The 22,464-nt window shown below is 32.1% G+C and overlaps 1 long non-coding RNA gene across 1 annotated transcript; it reads right to left on the reverse strand.

The window, feature by feature from the left end:
• Positions 1 to 198: 198 nt before the first annotated feature.
• On the reverse strand, positions 199 to 2,947 carry LOC115724833 (uncharacterized). The gene is made up of 4 exons (XR_004013290.2): positions 2,399 to 2,947; positions 2,074 to 2,249; positions 1,508 to 1,646; positions 199 to 579 (listed from the first exon to the last, which is right to left on the reverse strand). It is a non-coding gene; the product is annotated as an uncharacterized LOC115724833 (long non-coding RNA).
• Between the last annotated feature and the right edge of the window lie 19,517 nt (positions 2,948 to 22,464).

Raw genomic sequence — 22,464 nt, forward strand, 5'->3', positions numbered from 1 at the left:
AGTAAATGCATAATACAAAAAAAAAAAATAACATTTTTAAAACTAATATAAATTTAGTAATCAATTCTATTAACTAATCACATAATACAACCAAGAAATGAACTTTTAGTTAATCTATCACCAATTATTGAAATACATCAAAGATATAACAACTAAGCAGGAGAGAAAAGCGCCACGAGAAAAATTAAAATCAACTAGTAGACAAACAATGATCAAGTCCATTTCCAATGAGGGTCATCCTACAGCAAATAAGGCTAGTTATTTTATACAAAACAAGAACACCATCAATATATAATTTCTTTTACCCACATTTTTCATTACACTAACTAACATGTTTAAATTGAATATCAATTTGAAAACAGGGAACATCAAATTTTCTCAAAACTGTTACACATTCTCAGCAATCTTCACATCCCTCTAGCATAAGAAAGTGATCCAAATTCCTAAAATCTTTATAAATAACATGACCAGATGTCATCTGATGAAAAGAAAAACCTGTTGCTGATCACGGAGTGCTCTTGAAAAGATGACATCTGAGGTATGTATGAGCCAATCAAGTTCAAAATTCCCTAGTGGCACCTGTCCCAAATATTTGAGGAATTAGTATCTAAAGTATCATGCAAACTTAACAAAATTATCACTGTAGAGATAAAGACATTGCAATTTTTCATGTAATTTTCCCCACATGCATTATCAAATTATCAAATTATGATTGCAGAGAATCAACCATTAATTCATAGAACAATAACCAGTTACTACTAATTGGTACAAAAATAATACCAATAAAAAAAAAATTAAAGAAAAAAAAACAATATATGATGAGATTACAAAGTAATTTATTGCTCACTCTCCAAGCTTGCTGCTGGCTTTTAACACAGTAATATTGTCAATCTTAATCTCAAATAGACTACATTCTTAAAATTGAGCTATGTATCAAACATTAGAATATTGGGGTTCATCTTTACATCCAATAAAAAACACAAATAAAGTGTTCGAATTCCCTAAATCCTTAAAATAAGTTTCATTCACCCAAAAGAATCATCTCACTCCTAAGGATAAACTTATCAAAGCTATTACTTTAACCTAACCAAATAACCAATCCTTAAAACGCAATACTTAGAAAACTCAATTGCAAATTTCATAAATGTAACAAAGAAAAAAAAAAACAATAAAGAATGTCTCTTACTCCAACAACAGTAACCAAGCTGCTTAATCCTGTCTTCTCAAAATTTTCCCTGTGCATATTTTCACAACTTAAACTAAGTAGACACAACTCAAAATCTGAACCACACATATTTCACAAAGTTCAAAGAACAAAATCTATCAAGCATATCATTCATTACCAACATAATTCAATTATTTGACATCTTAGTCAAATCTTAAAACCAAATGCAAGTAGGCATTTAGTCATATCACAAGTTCACAATATATATCTTAATTTTTAAGAAGTTCATTGAACAAAATTTTACACTAAAAAATCTGGCAAGCACATAATAACATTGATTACCTAGCCGAGGCTGCCCTTTGTTCATGGAAATCAAAAGTATAGAAATGTCCAGTGGGAGCTACTGCCCTTGCAAGTGAAGTAGATAAAGACTCACGTCCGATTCCGGCTTCCATTCCACACAACGATGTTGCCATGTCCCCTGTTCATATTAGAGCTTTAAGCCTTATTGTTTATAATCATAAACTCAAAGCTGAGAACGATAAATCACATAATTTCACAATACTACAAAACACTTTTAGAGAAATTTTGTTCTTGAAGTGATAAAACACAATGCATGTTAAAACCACGTAATGAGAACAGAATAAAAAAATAGATTATAGTTAAGTAATCAGCTGTATCTTTAGAGAAGAAAGATTAAGAGGCGCATAATAGACAATGAGATTGAATAGAAGATGCAATATTAACATACGGCATAAAGCAGCAATCAAGTGCTCGAATTCTTATTTCTCATTAATTTAATCAAAACCCATTATTTCTATAGTATCAAAACAGCAAGGTCACTGACCTAAATCAAATTCGTGACCAAATTAAAAAGCTTTCTATGCAAGCTTTTTCAACAAACTGACCTTTGGTGGGAGATTAAGAATGTCAAGGCAAATACGGCCTCCATTATCGATATTGGGATGGTAAATCTGGGTGGCGAAAGTCACAGTTGGAGGCTGGAATGGGTACCTTTCAGGTATCTGGATCTTAATATTAAAGACCCCCTTCTCATACACAGTTCCTTCAGGACCTATCATTTCTGAAACAAAACCAAAGGTTTTAAAACTTTTGTCAATGGAAATCAAAACCAAGATAAAGGAAACTATAATTGTAATTTGTAAAGTATATATAATGAATATTTTCTTGGGAACATAACAGGATATATGAAAAGAGAAGAGGGATACATACGGGCATCGATGACAGACAAAAAGAAGGTAGAGAAGTCAGAGTCGGGGGAAAGGCATGTGAAGGAGGTGTCGGGAGGAGGGTCAGAGAGGAGAAGCTTGAGCTCCTTCTACATTCAGAGGTTGAGCCTCACCGCTTCAGCCATTTTAGAGTATTGTTTTGCACACAGCTAGGAGAGAAACGTTAATTGCGACGGAGGAGAGTATTCTGCGTGAGTTGTTGGGAAGTTTCTGGATCTTCATGCAAACACCATCCTCTGGTTCTTATTCCGATATAGATTGGGAATGGGAAGTGGAGGAGAAACAACGGAGTCAGAAGGAAGAAGAATATGAAATAGTAGAAGAGTGGTGAAGAAGAAAGACAAAGGGCTTAGGGTTGGAGAAGAGAAAAGAGGGCTTTCTTTGATGGAAGAAGAGGAGTGAAGGAGAAAGAGAGGATAGGGCAAGCACGATATCAGGGGCGAGTTGCGTTGTGTTGGTTTCTCTCTCTCTCTCTCTCTTATATTGTATTTAGCGTCATTTTTTAAACCTCGCATATACATTAGGCGAGTGTTACCAGCAAACTGTAAGGCAATTTTTTAATTTTTTTTTCTTTATTGCGTCGGTTTGCTTTTTAGTAACGTTTATAAATAGACGCAAATCATATATTATTAGTGTCGGTTATAAATAGAAGGGTCAAATTATTGAGTACTATTCACGTCGGTCAACGCTATGAATAGTAGCATTGACCGACGTAAATAGTGTAATTTGTAGTAGTGTATGCTTCAAAATATTATGTCCCATGATTCATCAGTGCACTGGATTTACACTGATGTGATGGTCAGCGATAAAGTTTACTTACACCTTGAATAAGTGTTATGTTCATTCCAGGACATTGGCAAAGTATGCTAGCTAGTATTGGATGTATGGAGTATACATAGGACTGGGACCGATATTGATCTTGGTAAAGATATTATAATCTTACCGTTGTATCTTTCTAAGTCAATATCACTGGTTGATCTTAGATCGAAAGATCTTAATCCTGATATGGTTAGGTGCGATATCAAGAGTGTTATTTATATTCTTAGAATTGTTCGTTAAAGCCTACCAATTAGTTCGGGTAACACATACATCTTGGGAACATAATAGTACAATTAAGCGGGAGCGCTAATCATAGATACAGAATATATAGCTTCTATCTGGATATAGAAGTGAAATGATGATTTCCTTGGAGCTTGGCTTAATAGAGATAAATGAAAGACCTCTTATTTCAGTAATTATATTAGTTTACTGAAATATTATTTATAGGAAGCTCAGTGTTTTAAGGATAAAATTCATTGACGGGTAGAACGATAAATTTGTCCCTACTCATTGTAAATCATCTATAGAGAATCTTTGATTATTTGGATTAGAACGATGGATAATTCATAGTGTATCTATATCGTGGAACATATAGAGTGTTCTATATAATTAAGAGTGCAATTCCAATTATATAGTGGCACAAGGAGGAATTAATAAGTTAGAGAATTTGCTTGGTAAATTCTGGATCTGCTTATTGGAAGCTTGGTTATATAGGCTCATGGTCCCCACAATAGATGAGATAATACTGTTTGTAAGACTCAGTTAATTGGTTTTAATTAATCAATTATAATTCTAAAATTAGACTATGTCTAATTTATAAATTTTCACTAAGCAAGGACTTAATTGTGAAGAAAAGAAATTTTAGGGTTTATTTGTTAATTGAGAGACTTTATTAAGTCTAATTAATAAATAAATTAAATAAAAATTTATTTGATAATTTATTTTAATTATTAAATAAAATTTTTTGACATTTAAAGGATTGAAATTGGAAAATATAGTACTTTTGAAAGAAAGGATAAATTATTGAATAAAATGGTAAAATTCAAACTAGTAGGGCTCGTCACATGGTCAGCCACTTAAGGATAAAATTAGCAATTTATTTATCAATTTTTTAATGCCATATAATTTAAATCTAATCCTTGGAGAAATCCTATATAAGGAATAGGATGGTTCTCATTCTCATCACCCATAAGTTTACCAAGTTTTCATTCTTTGTCAAACAACTAAAAACTTGAGAGCCTCCTTCTATAGAATATGAATCTCCCTCTCTTTCTCCTCATATTTTTGAGCCTTATAGTGAAAGAGTACATGCCTACCCATAGCAAGTTAAGTACTCAATAGTGTGTAGGAATGTGAAGAATCCAACACTCGAAGGAGAATCGGGCTCAAATCTTGGTAATATTGTGCGATAGAAATTAACAAGAATTAGAGCTTTGAGTGGAAGGAGACATATTATTCTGCTTCCATCAATGTAAAGTTTCTTAACTTTATATGTGCTTAAATTCTATTGTTTTAGAGAATTCATGTTTAGGGTGTTAAACAACATACATATTAGTAAATCTAAATTCTAATAAAATAATACCCAACAACTGGTATCAGAACCATGATAATGATTTACTTTCATGGAATATGAATTTAAAACAATGATTGTGATGATTTGGATGTGTTCATGCTAGCTTATATGCTTATTTGATGAAGGTATGTAAATTATGATTTTTCGATAAAAATATTTTTAGTTTCCTACTTAAAATATTTTTTTTGGAAAGTAGATAACAAAATTAATGAATTTAGGCTCTTACAAAACTTAATTTGAATTTTTATTGAATTAGTTATGATTTTTTAAAGTTTGAAAATAAAATATCTAAGGGAAGGTGCACGTGCGCGCGCAGCTATGGGTGTCACTCGATCATGACCGAGCTTCAGACAAGCCCATGACAAAGTTTTCTCGAACTAGGGCTGTTTGAATCCCCAGTTGACCGAGAATTGCCCCTCAAGAAGGCTGCATGAAGCCTCATTATATGCCATTTTCCCCTTGTGCGCGCGCGGGGAGTATGCAGTATGCATGTGCCAAACTTGATTTTGAGATATTTTGAGTTTTAAAAATTATTTTTCAATGAAACAAAATTCACATTTTAGTAGAATTTTGTGTAGAATCTAAATTTTCAGAAAAAAAAAAATTTAATTATCATAATAAAATTAATTTTTATTAACTTTTTAATTAATTTAAATTAGTTTTAGATATTAGTAGCCTTTGAATTTGAAAAATCAATTTTTCCACAAAATTACTTTGATGGTTATTTTTGGAATTTGATTATTTTTTGTTTATTTTATTAATTTTAATTATAAGATCAAATATTTTCTAATTATATTAATACAATTTGAAGTGATCTTATTTTGACACTATAATATTTATAAAACTTAAAGATAATCTAGTTAGAATTTTAAATTGGTAACCATATTAGATTTTAAAAAATTTGTTATTTTTGTTTTATTAATTTAAATTATAAGATTCGAAAAGTGTTAGTTTTGATATGTTATCTTATTAGATATTTATCTTAATTAAAATTTATATTTTTGTTGAAATAACATGGAATTTTGAAAAGTTGTTAATTTTTGTTTGAATAGATATTTTATGTTTTCTAACCATAAAATTTTCAAACTTAGAATATTGTATTTTATTTATTTTTTTTAATAAAGTTGATAATATCCTAACCATCAAAATATCCTATTTTCAAATTATTTATTTTTGTTTAAATTTAATTTACTAAATTATAAGATTTGAAATATGACAGTAGAAATATCTAAATTTTCAAATTAAGATATTATGTTATATTATCTAATTAGATATTTAAATAATTGAAATTATTTAATCAAACTGAATATTTAGTAAATTAGTTGGATATTTAAATTTTAAATTTAAGATATTTTACGTTTTGTTAGATTTTAAATATTTTTAAACAACTTAATTTGAATTCAAGTTAAGATATTTTTTTTAAAATATTCTATTTTAAAATAGAAATATTCTATTATTTATAGTCTAATTGGCAATAGATCAAATAAATAATTTGTAACAGGTAATTTTATAATTCTTTCATATGTGATAAACCTAGTAACATGATACGGCCATCCAAATCAATTGTCTATGTGAGCCTACATGTTTTCCATTGGGCTTAGATGCATATAAGAATCCCATTTACTTTTAGATATTTAAATCGACTAGGTTGCTAAAGTAAAATAATCATCTTGATAATTTTATATAGGCCCAATTAGTATTGAGCTTATTCAATTAATAAAAATTATTTATGTAAGTAGAAATTACATAATATATGGGAAAATTATAAGAGTTTACTTTTTTATAGCATAAATAAATAATGCTAAGGGGTTATGGGTTTTTTATTGTTTTACATTTATATTTATGCCATATTTTTGTAAAAAAATATGGAAATCCCATATTTGTAAACAATAATAAGTTTTGTCGAAAAAGTCACTAGCGCCGAAAAAGTCACCGAAAAAGTGAGTGTCGCCGGAAAAGTCACTGTTGCCGGAAAAAGTCACTGGAAAAGTCACCAAAAGTAGATGTCTCAAATATAAACAAAAATAGAACCGGTTCTATAACATAATAATTTATTGATTTGTGTGATTATAATTTGTTAAACTATTTTGAAGACTAATCATGCATTTGGAGGGATTTTACCACATTTTGGCGGAAAATAGTATTAAAAAAGTTATGGCCAAAACACTAATCTGAACACACGACCGAATTTTTACGCCAGCAAGCTGTCACCGCGGCAAGGGAACTCATGGCCACGGTGAGCACACGATTTTTGCCAATTTTAAAATTTTTTTATCTTTTTTTAAACTGAGATATTTTGGGGGTATTTACATGATTTTTAGGGTTCGCTTTTAGCAACTTTTGAACTACAAAATTGAAAGGAAAACTCAGAGAGAGAGGAAGAAGAAGATGAATATTGCGGCATCGATTGTTCTACATCATAGTTCTTTTCTTCTCCTTAAACTCTTACTATTTATTGTGATTTTTATTATAATGTCTACTTCCCGGTAGTTTTTTAGTTAAGTGTTATTTCAAAACCCAAGACATGAGTTTTTAATTTCATTGACGAATGTTAATTTCTAGTTTTCATTATATTAAATTGCTTCTATTCTTTTATGTTTAATGTCATGATTGATGTGTTAATCTTGTTTATATGATCACTAAATTAGGTTTTACTTTAATCTATTGTCATCTTAGGATTATTATTCACCTAATAGTCTAGGATTCTAAGTATTTGTCATAAATTAAAATTTCTAATATTGTCAAAGGTACTTTTAATTGTGATGAAGAATAGACCCTAGGTTAAATGAATGATATGCTTCATTAATTTATTACCTTGATTAGTCTATCACCATTAATCTTAAAGCTTTCTCTAAGTTAAATAAATTTCATGTAACCTGAATTTACTGCTTAGGTAAGAGAGTTAATTTTTGAGCACTTGTTCTTGATTACATGTAGTAGGGAGATTGGAATAATTTGACTATTTTAGCATTTTCTACGAGATTAAGAGTTTGATTGGAAAACTTAAATTACATTCATTAATAGAAATTAAGAATGATTGTTGAGGGTGGAGAATAATCTTTAACTATTTATTTCATATCGTAGTATCTCCTTTAATTTGCTTTATAATTTATGTTATTTTATTCTCATAATCCAAACCTCCATTTTCTAATTCTTGTTACTAATTGTTGAATAATAAATTGATATTAGTCCTCGTGGGATTGACTTGTACATAATAGAAGTAGTCGTCAGCAACTGATCCAGCACTAGCACCGCCAGGCTCGAGTTCCCTGTTGTCCACTAAGGCATAACTATGCAGACACAACGAGGTGCAAGAGATGTTGGGGCTAGGTGGAGAAGTTAAGACCAGTCGCGTTGATTATGAACAACTCACGAAGGGCTATCAGATATAGCTGTTATATTATTTATTAAATAATATAATGTTTAAGATTAAAATTGTGATATATTATATATCTTATTATATATAATATAATTGTGAATTATATACATGTAATAATATGTGATTAGAAGTTACATATAGTTGTAACATAAGAGGTAGAGTTAATATTTTGTAACTTCCACATGATCACTAATTAAGTGTGTAAAGAGTGGTTACACAACTTAATTTTTAAAATTCAAAAACTATAATTCAAATATAGTTGTTGGAGATTGAATTTTATCATTTATAATGTGTATAAGTGATATAAAATAAAGTGGGAATGGTTTGGAATAGGTTGGAGTGTTATTTGCAAAAACTGAAAGTAACTAGTAACTAGTTACTATTTTTTTTAGCATTAATAGTAAAACGTTTTTTGCTATTGGGATGGCTTTTAACAACTTCCATAACCTCCAAATCACACATTTAATCTCATTTACACCCCATTAAGAAATGGTAATAGCCATTGGGTGTGTGATGTTTGAATTTCAAAGTTTGTGATCCTAAGCACTATAAATAGAGGCCTTGGTTCACTCTTTGAGACACACTCTTCTCTTCTATCTATCAAACACAAAGCTAGAGAGTTCTAAGGCTTGATAATTCCTAGAAGTATTTCTACAAAGCCCTAAGTGTTTCATAGAGGGGGAAATAATCTTCTTGGACAAAGGTGTAGAAACTTTGTTCAAGCTTTTGGTGATCCCAATCTCCACTTTGGGTGTTTGTTCTTCTTTTTTATTTTATTCTATTCTCAAGTTTTATATTGTTCTCTTATTCTCCTTTAAACACTCTTATATATATGCTATCATATATTTATATATTGACTATATAGTATTATATATATTATATATACATACTATATATACACTCTTTATATCTGTACTATATATCATCTATTATATATACATTCTATATCATATATATATACTCTATTATATATATATATTTTATATCATATATATACACTATTATATATATATGATTTTATATAATTTACATTTACTTGAATCTTTGAGTTTTGAGTTGTAACTCTTTTCTTTTATTTGTATTTTGTGCTTTGGGATTGTAACTCTTTATTTAATATATTGTCGTTGTAATATTTTTTTTTTTAGAGTTGTAATTGTCTTAGTTTTTTATTCATCTTATTTTATTCTTCCATTGTAATCGCTCTATTATTTCTAACAATCAAGAAGATTATTTTTTATTTTCAATGGAAGGAGAAACTATTAAGATGATGAAGCAAGACTTGGTGAGATTGGACCGCTTTGATGGCACCAATTTCACTAGGTGGCAAGACAAGGTGAGGTTCCTCCTAACCACACTCAAGATTGCCTATATTCTTGAGTCCACCTTGGAGCCCTTACCCGCACCTACCGACAAGGATACCGATGATGTCAAGGTACAAAGGAAGAAGAGAGAAGATGACAATCTTCTATGTAGAGGACACATCCTTAACTCACTCTCGGATAGGCTTTATGACCTATACACCGACACTAAGGATGCCAAAGAAATTCGGGATCACCTTGAAAATAAATTCAAGGCCAAGAAGGAAGGTACCAAGAAATTTTTAATTTTTCAATATTTTGATTTAAAATTTCTTGATGGTAAACCTCTTTTACCTCAAATTCATGAGTTGCAAGTTATTGTTAATAAATTGAAAGTGCTCAAAATTGAACACCCGAGGCATTCCAAGTTGGTGCAATAGTGGCAAAATTACCACCATCTTGGAAGAATTATAGGAAGAGAATCCTTCATAATAATGAGGATTACTCTTTGGAAGAAATCCAAAAACATATTCGAATCGAGGAGGAATCGATATGTAGGGATAAGCTTGTGGAGGGGTCTAATGAAGAGGCTTCCAAAGCAAATGCAACTTCCAAAGTTCCTAATAAGAACAAGGAAAAGACCAAAAAGGGTAATACCTTTGGTCCAAAGTCTAAACCAAACCAATTCAAAGGTGGAAAAGTTCCATGTTTTGTGTGTGGCAAACTTGGACACTATGCTAAGGATTGTAAGCATAGAAAAGACTTTAAGGGACCCAAAGTAAAAGCTATCGAGGAGGATATCATTGCTACTCTTAGTGAGGTGAATTCTGTGCAAGGGAAAGTGAAGGGATGGTGGTATGGTACATGTGCCACCGTTCATGTCACATATGACAAATCATTGTTCAAGACCTTTGAAGAGTCAAAGGATAACCATGAGATCAAAATGGGCAATGAGGTCAAATCAAAGGTACTAGGGAAAGGTACCATTGATGTGTTTTTCACCTCCGGTAAGAAAGTCACATTGGTGAATGTGCTTTATGTGCCCGACATGAATAGAAACTTGATTAGTGGTGACTTACTTGGAAAGCCCGGTATTAAGGCCGTTTATGAATCCGGTAAGCTCATACTTACCAAGTCTAATGTATTTTTGGGCAAGGGGTACTCTTGTGAGGGAATGGTGAAATTGTGCACCAATGATGTAACTTTAATGTCAGCAATAATAAAGCATCTAGTTCCACTTATATGATTGAGCATGGTTCTTTATTTTTGTGGCATCTTAGATTAGCTCATATTGGTTTTTCTACTATGAAAAGAGTTAAAAAAATGTGGCATGATTGATTGTGATATAAGAAATTATGGTAAGTGTGAAACTTGTGTAAAAGCAAAGATGATTAAAAAACCTTTTCCAAATGTTGTGAGAAATTCAAAATTGTTAGATTTAATTCATAGTGATTTATGTGAATTAAATGGTATTCTAACTAGAGGTTGTAAAAGATATTTTATTAATTTTATTGATGATTATAGTAGATATACTTATGTATATTTGTTAAAGCAAAAGGATGAGGCCTTTGGTGCTTTTAAGATTTTTAAAGCGGAGGTTGAAAATCAACTTAACATGAAAATAAAAGTGTTGAGAAGTGATAGAGGAGGTGAATACTTCTCTAATTAATTTACTCATTTTTGTGAGGGAAATGGTATAATTCATGAGAGTTCGACACCACATACACCACAATAAAATGGTGTAGCCGAAAGGAAGAATAGAACATTTCTTGAAATGGTCTATTCTATGATAGTGTACTCTAAGTTGAACTACAACTTATGGGGGGAGGCACTTTTAACCGCATGTCATATTCTTAATAGAATACCTATGAAGAAAAATGACATGTCTCCATATGAGTTATGGAGAGGAAGAAAACCAAATATTGGTTACTTCAAAGTGTGGGGGTGTCTTGCTTATTGTAAGAAGACCAAAGCAAATAGAACCAAGTTGGGTTCAAGGGCCATAATGTGAATTTGTTGGTTATGCCAACAATAGTAAGGCATATACGCCAATGGATGTGGAATCCAATGTTGTAATTGAATCTAGAGAAGTAGAATTTTTTGAGAATAAGTTGTATGAGGACAACTCTCAAAGTTCCACACCTCTAGGTGAGAATATTTTATATGAAAATAATTCTCAAGCTTCTACTTCTAAAAGAGGATCTCAAGAGGAGAACACTACTAAAGTTGTAGAACAACCCATTGAACGTAGGAGAGGTCAAAGGGTGAGAAAATAGAAAAAGAAAAAAGTCTAAATAAGGATGAAATAGATTCTCAACTAATTTCTTTTTACGTGGTAGAAGGGACTAGAGAAGAAGTAATAAGGAAAATTCCCTTAATACTTCTTATTGAGGATGATCCTAAGACTTTTCTAGAAGCCATCCAATCTAGAGATAGTGCATTTTGGAGAGAAGCAGTTGATGATGAGATGGACTCAATTCTCTCCAATGACACCTATTGTTGTGGATCTTCCACAAGGATGCAAAGCAATTGGGTGTAAGTGGATATTTAGAAAGAAATATCACACTGATGGCTCTATATAAGCCTTTAAAGCTAGGTTAGTAGCTAAAGGTTTTAGGCAAAAGGAGGGTATTGATTATTTTGATACTTATGCTCTTGTTGCTAGAACAACTAACATAAGGGTGTTGTTTGCATTGGCTTCATTACACAACTTGTATGTTCACCAAATGGATGTAAAAACGACATTCCTAAATGGTGTCCTTGATGAGGAGGTCTATATGGAACAACCCGAGGGGTTTGTCCTACCAAACAATGAACATAAATTGTGTAAGTTGAAGAAATCCTTATATGGATTAAAGTAAGCTCCGAAACAATGGCATGTCATGTTTGACAATGCAATTCTTTCAAATGGCTTTAGGCATAACAATGGAGACAAGTGTTTGTATTTAAAAACTTGTAAAAATTATGTGATAATTGTTTGCTTATATGTGGATGACATGTTAATCCTTAGTGATAACATGAAAGGAATAGAAGAAACTAAGAGGTTTCTTTCTTCAACCTTTAAAATGAAAGACCTTGGAGAAGTGGGTACTATTTTGGGTGTCAAAGTTACAAGGCATAGTGGGGGTTTTGCTTTAGGGCAAGCACACTATATTGAGAAAGTGTTGAATAAGTTTAGCCATCTAAAGGCTACAGAGGCCAACACACCATTTGATCATAGTAAACCACTAGTTAAAAATAGTGGTAGAGCAGTGGCTTAGTTGGAGTATGCAAGTGTTATATGGAGCTTTATGTACACTGCCCAATGTACAAGGCCCGATATATCATTTGCGGTGAGTAAACTTAGTAGGTTTACTAGTAATCCAAGTGTGGATCATTGGAAGGCAATAGGGAGAGTTTTGGGTTATCTAAAAAACCAAAAACCTATGCCTTCACTACTCCAAATTACCTTCAATTTTAGAAGGATATACTGATGCAAGTTGGATAGCCAACCTTAGGGATAATTTGTCCACAGCTTGTTGGGTATTTACCCTAGGTAGAGGGGCAGTTTCTTGGGGGTCCAAGAAACAAACTTGCATTTCTCATTCGACAATGGAAGCAGAGTTTATAGCTCTAGCTGCCACTGGGAAAGAGGCCCAATGGTTAAGAGATCTCTTAATTGAGATTCCAATTATTAAAGAGGATGTATCTACAATATCGATACATTGTGATAGCCAAGAAACATTGGCTAGAGCATATAGTGGAGTATATAATGGGAAGTCTAGACATATTAGTCTAAGACATGGATATGTAAGTGAGTTGATTCAAAGAGGAGTCATCTCAATATCCTATGTGAGATCAAGTGAAAACTTGGTGTATCCGTTTACGAAGCAACTAACTAGAGATTTAGTGGAAAAGACTTCTAAAGGGATGGGACTAAAACTCCTTAAACCGATTCACAATTGAGGGTAACATATCTTAATACTAGTAACTTTACTAGTGTTAGGTTCAATAGGTAAGAACAAATCAATGTGTGAACAAATGTTATAAGTACTATATGTCCCATCCTATAAAGTTTTGAAGTACTTAGACTTTTAAAAGTCTTTATAGTCTGGGAAGTATTCATCGTTGGATCTTCGTTTGTCTCACCCAATGGGATGACATTCGGGGGTTGCTGCCCCACAGTTTGGTAGGCTTTTCGTATCAGCATAGTAGCTTGCCGACTACGATTGTCAATCTCTGCATGATGAGCCCTTAACGCTTCCATCTCTTTTTCTCTCCACTCGGCAAACATGCGTCTTTGTTCCTCGAACGCGAGATTTACCGCAGCGCGGAGTTCTTCCTGATCATGATGTAGGGTGTTGGTATGACCCTACATGAGTCCAAGAGCAGCACAAAGATTTTCCATCTCAGTATCATCTCCAATGGTCGTTCAAGTGTTGGTAGCAGGTGAAACGGCTGTGTTATGAATGCCCTGGCTGGGTGCTGAACTGGTATTCCCAGTCTCTTGCACACCAGGCGCGATATCATCCACAGGAGTCGTCACACCATGACCTGCGTTCGACGGCTGTTCGGGATTAACAGCTGGCAAAACCCTTGTGTTTCCTTGGTTCTGCAATGCAGGATCCACCGCCTGTGGATTCGCTGGATCAACCAGGCACCTACGAGTCTGTAAACCATCGTACTTGTGGTTAGATTTAGAATGAAGTGTGATTCTTTATTCTGCTCTCAATGAAATCACCAAAATGTTGACATCGCTTTTAGCCAACGACAGTGAGTCTAATTTAGTAAGCAACAAGTAGTTTATAACGATTGAAATATAATAAAGCAATATAAAGACGCAGGAATTTTATAGAGGTTCAGCCCCGAGCAATTCGGCAATAGCCTAATCCTCGTTATTTGTATTAACTCAAGAACAAGGAGAAAGGTTCCTTTTCTTATAGCTCTCACAACAATATCTCTGAATATGAATTCTTAGATAATATTTCTTAATTAAAATCTTTTGAGCCTTTTGCCCAGTGAATATGCATCATTATTTATAGGTGTTACGAAAATTATGAACACTACGCAAGTATACGCAGTCAAGTAGTAAACTCACACAGGTGAGGTCGAACCACAGGGAATTGGATTAATTACTACTAAACTATACTTATAATTCTATTTGGCAAATCAAAAGTATTTATGATTGAAAAAGGAAGAAAGAAATTCAAGAAACTTAAAGAAACAAGTGAATATTAATCAAGATGAGAGATTAGGGAGAAGAATCCTGTTGTTAGTTTACCAAATCGTTAATGCCTAATTGCTATCCTTTTCTTGAAGTGAATGACAGATTATAAATCAACCTAACTCTTTCCAGATCTTTTAGGTTCTAAATCACATGTTCTCTAATTAATCTCTTAATTAAACTAACATGAAATCAACATTAAGCAATAATCTAATTATCACAAAGGCTATGCAAATACTTTCGTTTCACATCAAAACCTAGATTATCCAATTTTAGCATTCTCAATTCTCACTTTTCAGATTTTGAATTGAGATCATAAAACATGTAAAAGGTGATCAATCTTACACATGGAATTAAGCACAAATATAGATAATTTCACAAATCAAGAATGAAGGAATGGCAATTATTCATTAACTAGGAAAAACTTAAAACAACATTCATCATTCTCCCTATATAGGAGTTTAGTTCAAAACATCCATAATCAAATCCATAATTAACATTGAATCAAAAAATAGCATAGAAAAATTAAAGAGAAGAGAAAGAACTAATTGAAGCAATTGATCCGGGTCGCCACAAGCCGCTCTTCTAGCCTACTTCTTTGTTTCTAGGGCTCACAATCTGAATAATCCCTAATTTTCATGAGCTCTCACTATTTATACCAAGTCTCATCTTAAAAATTCGTGCAATTACGAAACTGCCCAAAAATCACGACACTGGGGTCCCCGTCGCGACTGGCAATGCCCCCGTCGCGACGGGGTTAAACATTTTTTTCTCGAATTCTTTCTGCCAATCCCCGTCACGACTGGGACATTTCCCATCGCGATGGGATTAGGCAGCACACATTTTCTTGGTTTTTCTTCTCAATTCCTTCACCACTTGTCCTCAATTCTTGTACATACTTTCTTTAAACACCCGAGGACCTGAAACAAAAGAATCAAGCGTAACCTAGCCCTAAAACTAGAAATAAAGAGTGAAACCTAACCGAAAATATGACCCGAAACTTAGACTAATTTTAGCCTAACAAATTCCCCCAAACTAGATCTTTACTCGCCCTCGAGTAAAGGTAAAACTCAAACTGAAATTAAACAATGTAATAGATAACTAAACCTTCCAAAGATTGAACTACCACTACCACCTGCACAACTTCAAGCAAATCAAAAACCAGAATTTCAACTCAATAACTCTAAGTATTAACTTGGATGCACAATTCAGAAGTAAGCAATTCATATAGACACAAAACCCCTCTTTTGACACCCATATCACAACCATTCTACACTCTCCGACATTCCGCTAACCCATGTTCAATAAGCTTGAACGACATACCTTTCTCCACTAATGTTGACAACTCTTGCTTGGAATCAAAAGGTCTTTTTCGGTTATAATAGCATGGCTTAGGTAAAACGGGTAGATGAGAAGTCATTTAGGCTACATTATATTATAAGCACAATTATACCAAACAAGCACCCATACTTATTTATTCTTTCATCCCAAAGAAACTAGTAAGAGATTACACTTTTCTTTTTTTTTTCTTTCCTATGTGCCCACCTCATTGTTCACATTTGATTCTCAAGAAGAAATTATCACATTTATTTTTTTTTTTCTTTTGTTTTCTTTTCTTCTTTCTTTTTTTTTACAATAGAGGCACAACACATAACAGCTATTATTTTTTTCCAATCTCTTACTTTCAAAATTACTCCCCCACTTACAACAATTCATTCCCCCCCAAACTTGCGTAACAACTTATGGCATAATAAGGTACGTTGAGGATGAAAGTAGTTAAAGATAGCGAATTAAGCTTAGTTAAGTGGTGAAACTTTTTTTAAAATAGGCTAAGGCTCAACTTTGGGTAAACTAAGGATAAAACTTTTTAGGTAGGCTTGAAAGGCTCAATCGATCCAAAGAAAACTTGCCTAAATCACTTTCCAAACAGAAATCAATAACAGCTTCGCTTCAAGAGAGTATGTCAACCAAATTTTATTCCATGTCAAGCCAATCATTCCACAATCCAAATAGAACAAAAGTGATACGCGTCAAAAATAAATGTTTTACATCTAAATGAACAACCTTCTAACACACATCCAATTTAATTCAAAGAGTTATGACTCAAGCATACGGTTAAGATTCCAATCCATTGCTCAAGTAAATAACAGTGGTTCAATCAATCTTCCAACTTAGCTATCAACACATGACACTAAAGATAACAAAGACTAACTAAAAACGAAAAAAAACTGAAAGAAACTGAAAAAAATTAAATCTCTCCCCCCAAACTAAAGATGCACATTGTCCCCGATGTGTTAAAATAAAATTGTGGTTGAGATATACTTACCTGAGCGCCACATCAACAAGCGGTTAACGCCCGTAATAAGCATCATGCAAGACAACTTGAAAATTATTGTTGTACTTGCCTTCAAGCTTGGCAAGTGATGAGTTTGAACTAAAATCAGTACCAACAACATAAGACTTTGGATGATGTGCTTGGGGCGAAGCCTTTCGTAGCTCGTAGAGGATATAATATGATGTTGATGAAATATATGGATTCATTGGTGGTTTATCAGTCAATATCATTTATAAAGTCGAATCAATGATGGCATGTTCTTCTTCATCCTCCAATGTCATAGTTTCTACACTTTCATCTAACAACTCTTCTTCTTGTTGCTCACTCTCCACTTGGCTATCCAAACCCTCACTTGTGATTTCATATTCAATGATTTCCTCTTCACAAGGATCTTGATCTTCAATTGTAGGCTCATTATCTTCCTTGTATTCAAATAATGACCCTTCTTCATTGTACCAACAACTCTCATAACTTTCATCATTGGAGTTATTACATTCTGAATCATCAGTGTTGTCCTCAAAAGTGAGTGTTTTAATATTTATACTCGCAAGTGCACGAATTGTTACGGAATATAATGTTCATGTAAGTGCAAGGTCGAACCCATGGGAGTTGACTAACATCAAAAGAAACTACTTCAAACAAAATAAGAATATTCTAACCTAGCTCCAAATATTTGATGGGATTTTAGTTTTGCAAAACAAAATAAAAGACAAGTAACTAAAATACTTAAGATTAAAGATGAGTGAGTATAAAAATGATTTTCAAATAAGATGTGTAAAATAAGATTATTAAGATATTAGAATCCACAAAATGCAAGTTCAATAGTATTTATAAGTATATTGATTTCCAAGTTCATATATATATATAGTTGAAATAAATCACACTATATTTTTCTTTTAAGTACAAGTTATTTTCAAAAATGTAGGATTTTTCTTCACTTATAAAAGGTATAATTTCTAAGCATTAAATGTGTTACAATTTAATGAAACTACACAAAATCAAGGAAACTATGTTTAGGCAAAATATAACACTTATATTCTAAGAATTAGATGTAAACAATTTAATGAAAGACATTTAATCAAAGAGTATTATATTTTTGCATAACGAAGAACTAAGTGGAAATATGCTTTAACAATCAAAAATACATGATATTGAAGATGAAAAAGACATATTTTTGATAGAAAAATCCATGAACTTTATAGCACAAATGGGAAATTAACATACAAACATAAACACTATCTAGTTACATTTTGCTTCATCATCATCTTAATAATTTTGAAAAAAGATTAGAAGCTCATAACTAGATAAAAATTACAAAAGATAAACATACTTGACATGCTCTTCAAAATGTAAAAATGGTAGAAAGAAAATGGTAAAAATAAAGAGTGTGGAACGGAGAAGTGTTTTGGGTTGAAGAGGTGTTTAGGGGGGTGAAGAGATGTGTTTTGAAATGGTCTTCCAACACCATATTTATAGGCAAAATTTGAAGGATTAAATTAATCAAAATAAAATAAATAAATTGGTTAATTTAATTAGTGTTGGGAAGAGAATGGATGAATAGAGTATGTGTAAGAGTATTGGAAAAAATAAATGTTTTGCAAGGATGTAAAAGTAGTGAAAGGTAGGGTAAAAATAAAATAGGAATGTTTATTTAGGTGAAATAAGTAGGAAAGAGTGAATAGGTATTTAGGTGTAAGTTATGGGAGAAAAATATGGATTTTTGGCTTTTATGTGTATGAGAAAATAAGAATAAAGCAGTTAATTTAACAGCCTTTTTCTTTGTTCTCAGCAGGTGGCAGCTGGTGAGCTGTGATTGGAGGAGAAGTTGACGAGGCGGTTGCGTGGCGCTTGCTGATTCGCTGAGGCACTGACGGAAGTGGGGACCAGGGGGACAGGTGGCGCAAGCTGGTAGAGAGAGGGCTGGCGGCTGGGACCCGTGTGGAAGGAGTTGGCAGGCTTCACTTGCTGCTGTCGAGTGTGTATCTCACGCACGCGTAGGGGCCATTGGATCAGATGACGAACGGCGTGGATTGGGTCAAAGGGCTGACCGAGAGTGGGCCTTCTAAAGGGCTGATCTGATTTTCTTTTGAAAATTGCACTTTTAACTCCATTTCTCTAATATTTCATCAATTTAATCCCAATCCTTTTCTTCTAAACACACCTAAAAATACAAAAAATTGATTAAAAAAAATAAAGTAAAATTAAAAATAAATACCACATAACATATTATAATAAAATAATTATAAAAACACACAAAAACATATAAAATTACAATAAAACAAATAAATTTAAAAATAATTAGAAACTTACTAAATTAATTAAAAACTTAAGAACTAAACCAATTTTTAGTTAAAAAAATGTGAAAAATAACTCTAATTTCTAGAGTTATCACAACCCCAAACTTAAAATTTTGCTAGTCCTCAAGCAAAAGAAAAATTAAAAACACACATTTTTTTTTTATTTTGGTGATATCAAAAATATTCTCAAAAATTGCACATTGAAAATAGCTTATATAAAATATGAATAAAAATTAAGCTTATCTAATTAATTCAATAGTCAATCTTGCTTTGAAAATATATTTGAAATTCTAAATCTAAAATCTATTCATCAAATTGTTATGTGAATTTTGGAAAAATTATTGTAACAAAATATTTATTTCACATAACAAGATAAATAATTTTTTTTTTTCAAAATTTGATTTTTGTAGCAAAATTGACCCAAGAGTTAAAAATAAAGCTTAAAAGATATTCATATTTTTATAAATTAAAATCAAAGTCAATCAAGGGTATTATCATAGGAAAAGGGAATATCACCAAAGGGTTTTTTTTTTTTTTTTTAAGGCATAAATATATATATAGAAAGTTAATATATTTTTTTGTTTTTTTTTACTAGAAAAATAATAATAAACATTTTTTTTGTTTTTTTTGTTTATAAAAATATATAATATTACTACTTTAGCATCCAAACAATAATTTTTTTTTTAGTGAAAAATACTCTACCATTTGTAAGCACATGAAAGAAATAACCATAGGAACTCACCACCCCAAACTTAATTTATGCATTGTCTTCAATGTATCAAAATACAAATATAAATTGAAAGTGAAAGAGTTGAGAGTTTAGAATGGTCATACCTCATCTTGGAGCATGTGAAGAGCAACAAAAAGATAACAAAAGTCAAAACAAAAAGTTAATCTAAAACATAAAGAAAAATACATATTACCAAGAATTGATGAGAGCAATTAAGGATCGTGGTAAATTGGATCCTCAAGGAGGATTTCATCCACTTCCACATTTTTCAATTCTAAAAATGGTTTCAATTTTTGTCCATTAACTTTGAATATATTACCATTATTAGGATTTTAAATTTCAATGGCTCCATGTGGAAAAACAGTGCGAACAATGTATGGACCTACCCACCTAGAGCGTAATTTTCCCGGAAAGAGATGCAAACGCGAATTGTATAAAAGGACTTTTTAACCGGGAGAAAAGTCTTTTCTCAAAATATTTTTGTCATGGTAAAATTTCATTCGGTCCTTATACTTTTTCGAATAGTCGTATGCATCATGCCTAAGCTCTTCTAACTCATTCAATTGAAGCTTTCTTTTCTCACTCGCTTTGTCTAAGGAAAAGTTTAGTTGCTTGATAGCCCAATAGGCTCTATGTTCTAACTCAACGGGTAAGTGGCATGCCTTCCCATAAACAAGTCTATAGGGAGACATTCCAGTGGGCGTTTTGTAAGCAGTACGATATGCCCATAATGCATCAATGAGTCTTAGGGACCAATCTTTCCTAGTGGGGTTGACAGTTTTCTCTAAGATGTGCTTAATCTCCCTATTTGATATTCAACTTGGCCACTAGTTTGTGGGTGATAAGGTGTAGTGACTTTATGTGTAATGCCATATTGTTTCATTAAATGTTCAAAAGGCCTATTACAAAAGTGTGTACCATTATCACTAATGATGGCACGTGTTGAACCAAATCGTGAGAAAATATTTTCTTTCAAAAACTTAAGCACAACTTTGTGGTCATTAGTATTACATGCAATAGCTTCTATCCATTTAGACACATAATCAACACCAACAAGAATGTATAAATTGCCAAAAGAATTAGGAAATGGACCCATAAAATCAATGCCCCAAACATCAAATATTTCAATAATAAGAATAGGATTTAAATGCATCATGTTTCTTCTAGTTACACTTCCTAATTTTTGACAACGCTCACAAGATTTGCAATACATACATGTGTCATGAAAGATAGTAGGCCAATAAAATCCACATTGTAAAATTTTCAAAGCAGTTTTCTTACCACTAAAATGTCCACCACATGCATGATCATGACAAAAAGATATAATTTTAGGTTGATCACAGTTTGGAATGCATCTTCTTATTATTTGATCAGGGCAATATTTAAACAAATAAGGATCATCCCACATGAAATTTTTCACTTCAGCATAAAATTTAGATTTATCTTGTTTAGACCAATGAGAAGGAATTTTACCAGTGACCAAATAATTGACAATATCAGCATACCAAGGAAAAGAAGATACATGCATGAGTTGTTCATCAGGAAAAGTTTCAATGATAGTGGTAGAATCATGATTAGTTTCAACAACAATTCTAGACAAATGATCAGCTACAACATTTTCAGAACCTTTTTTATCACGTATCTCTAAATCAAATTCGTGTAAAAGCAAGATCCAACGAATTAAACGAGATTTAGCATCTTTTTTCGACAAGAGATATTTCAATGCAGCATGATCAGAATAGATAATTATTTTAGATCCTAACAAATAAGACCTAAACTTCTCTAATGCAAACACAACAGCAAGCAATTCTTTTTCAGTTGTAGTGTAATTCAATTGAGCTTCATTTAAAGTTTTGCTAGCATAGTATATTACATGAGGTAACTTGTTAATTCTTTGTCCTAAAACAGCACCAATTACATAATCAGAAGCATCACACATTATTTTAAAAGGAAACATTCCAATCAGGAGGGTGAATAATGGGTGCACTAGTCAAAAGGGATTTCAATTTTTCAAAGGCAACATGGCATTCATTATCAAAGACAAAAGCATTTTCTTTTCCAAGTAAATGACATAAAGGGCGTGAAATTTTGCTAAAGTCTTTTATGAATCTTCTATAAAAACCGGCAAGGCCTAAGAATGATCTAATTTTTTTTACTGTCTTTGGTGGAGGAAGTTTTGAAATAAGATCTACTTTTGCTTTATCAACTTCTATTCCTTGAGATGAAATCACATGACCTAAGACAATACCCTTTTTAACCATGAAATGACATTTTTCCCAATTAAGAACTAAATTCATTTCTTTGCAACGAATTAGAACAAGAGAAAGATGGTGCAAACAATCATCAAAAGAATTTCCAAACACAGAAAAATCATCCATAAACACTTCAAGATTTCTTTCAACCATATCAGAAAAT

This window comes from Cannabis sativa, chromosome 6 (assembly GCF_029168945.1).
Source record: "Cannabis sativa cultivar Pink pepper isolate KNU-18-1 chromosome 6, ASM2916894v1, whole genome shotgun sequence".
In the NCBI taxonomy this organism is placed as follows: Eukaryota; Viridiplantae; Streptophyta; class Magnoliopsida; order Rosales; family Cannabaceae; genus Cannabis; species Cannabis sativa.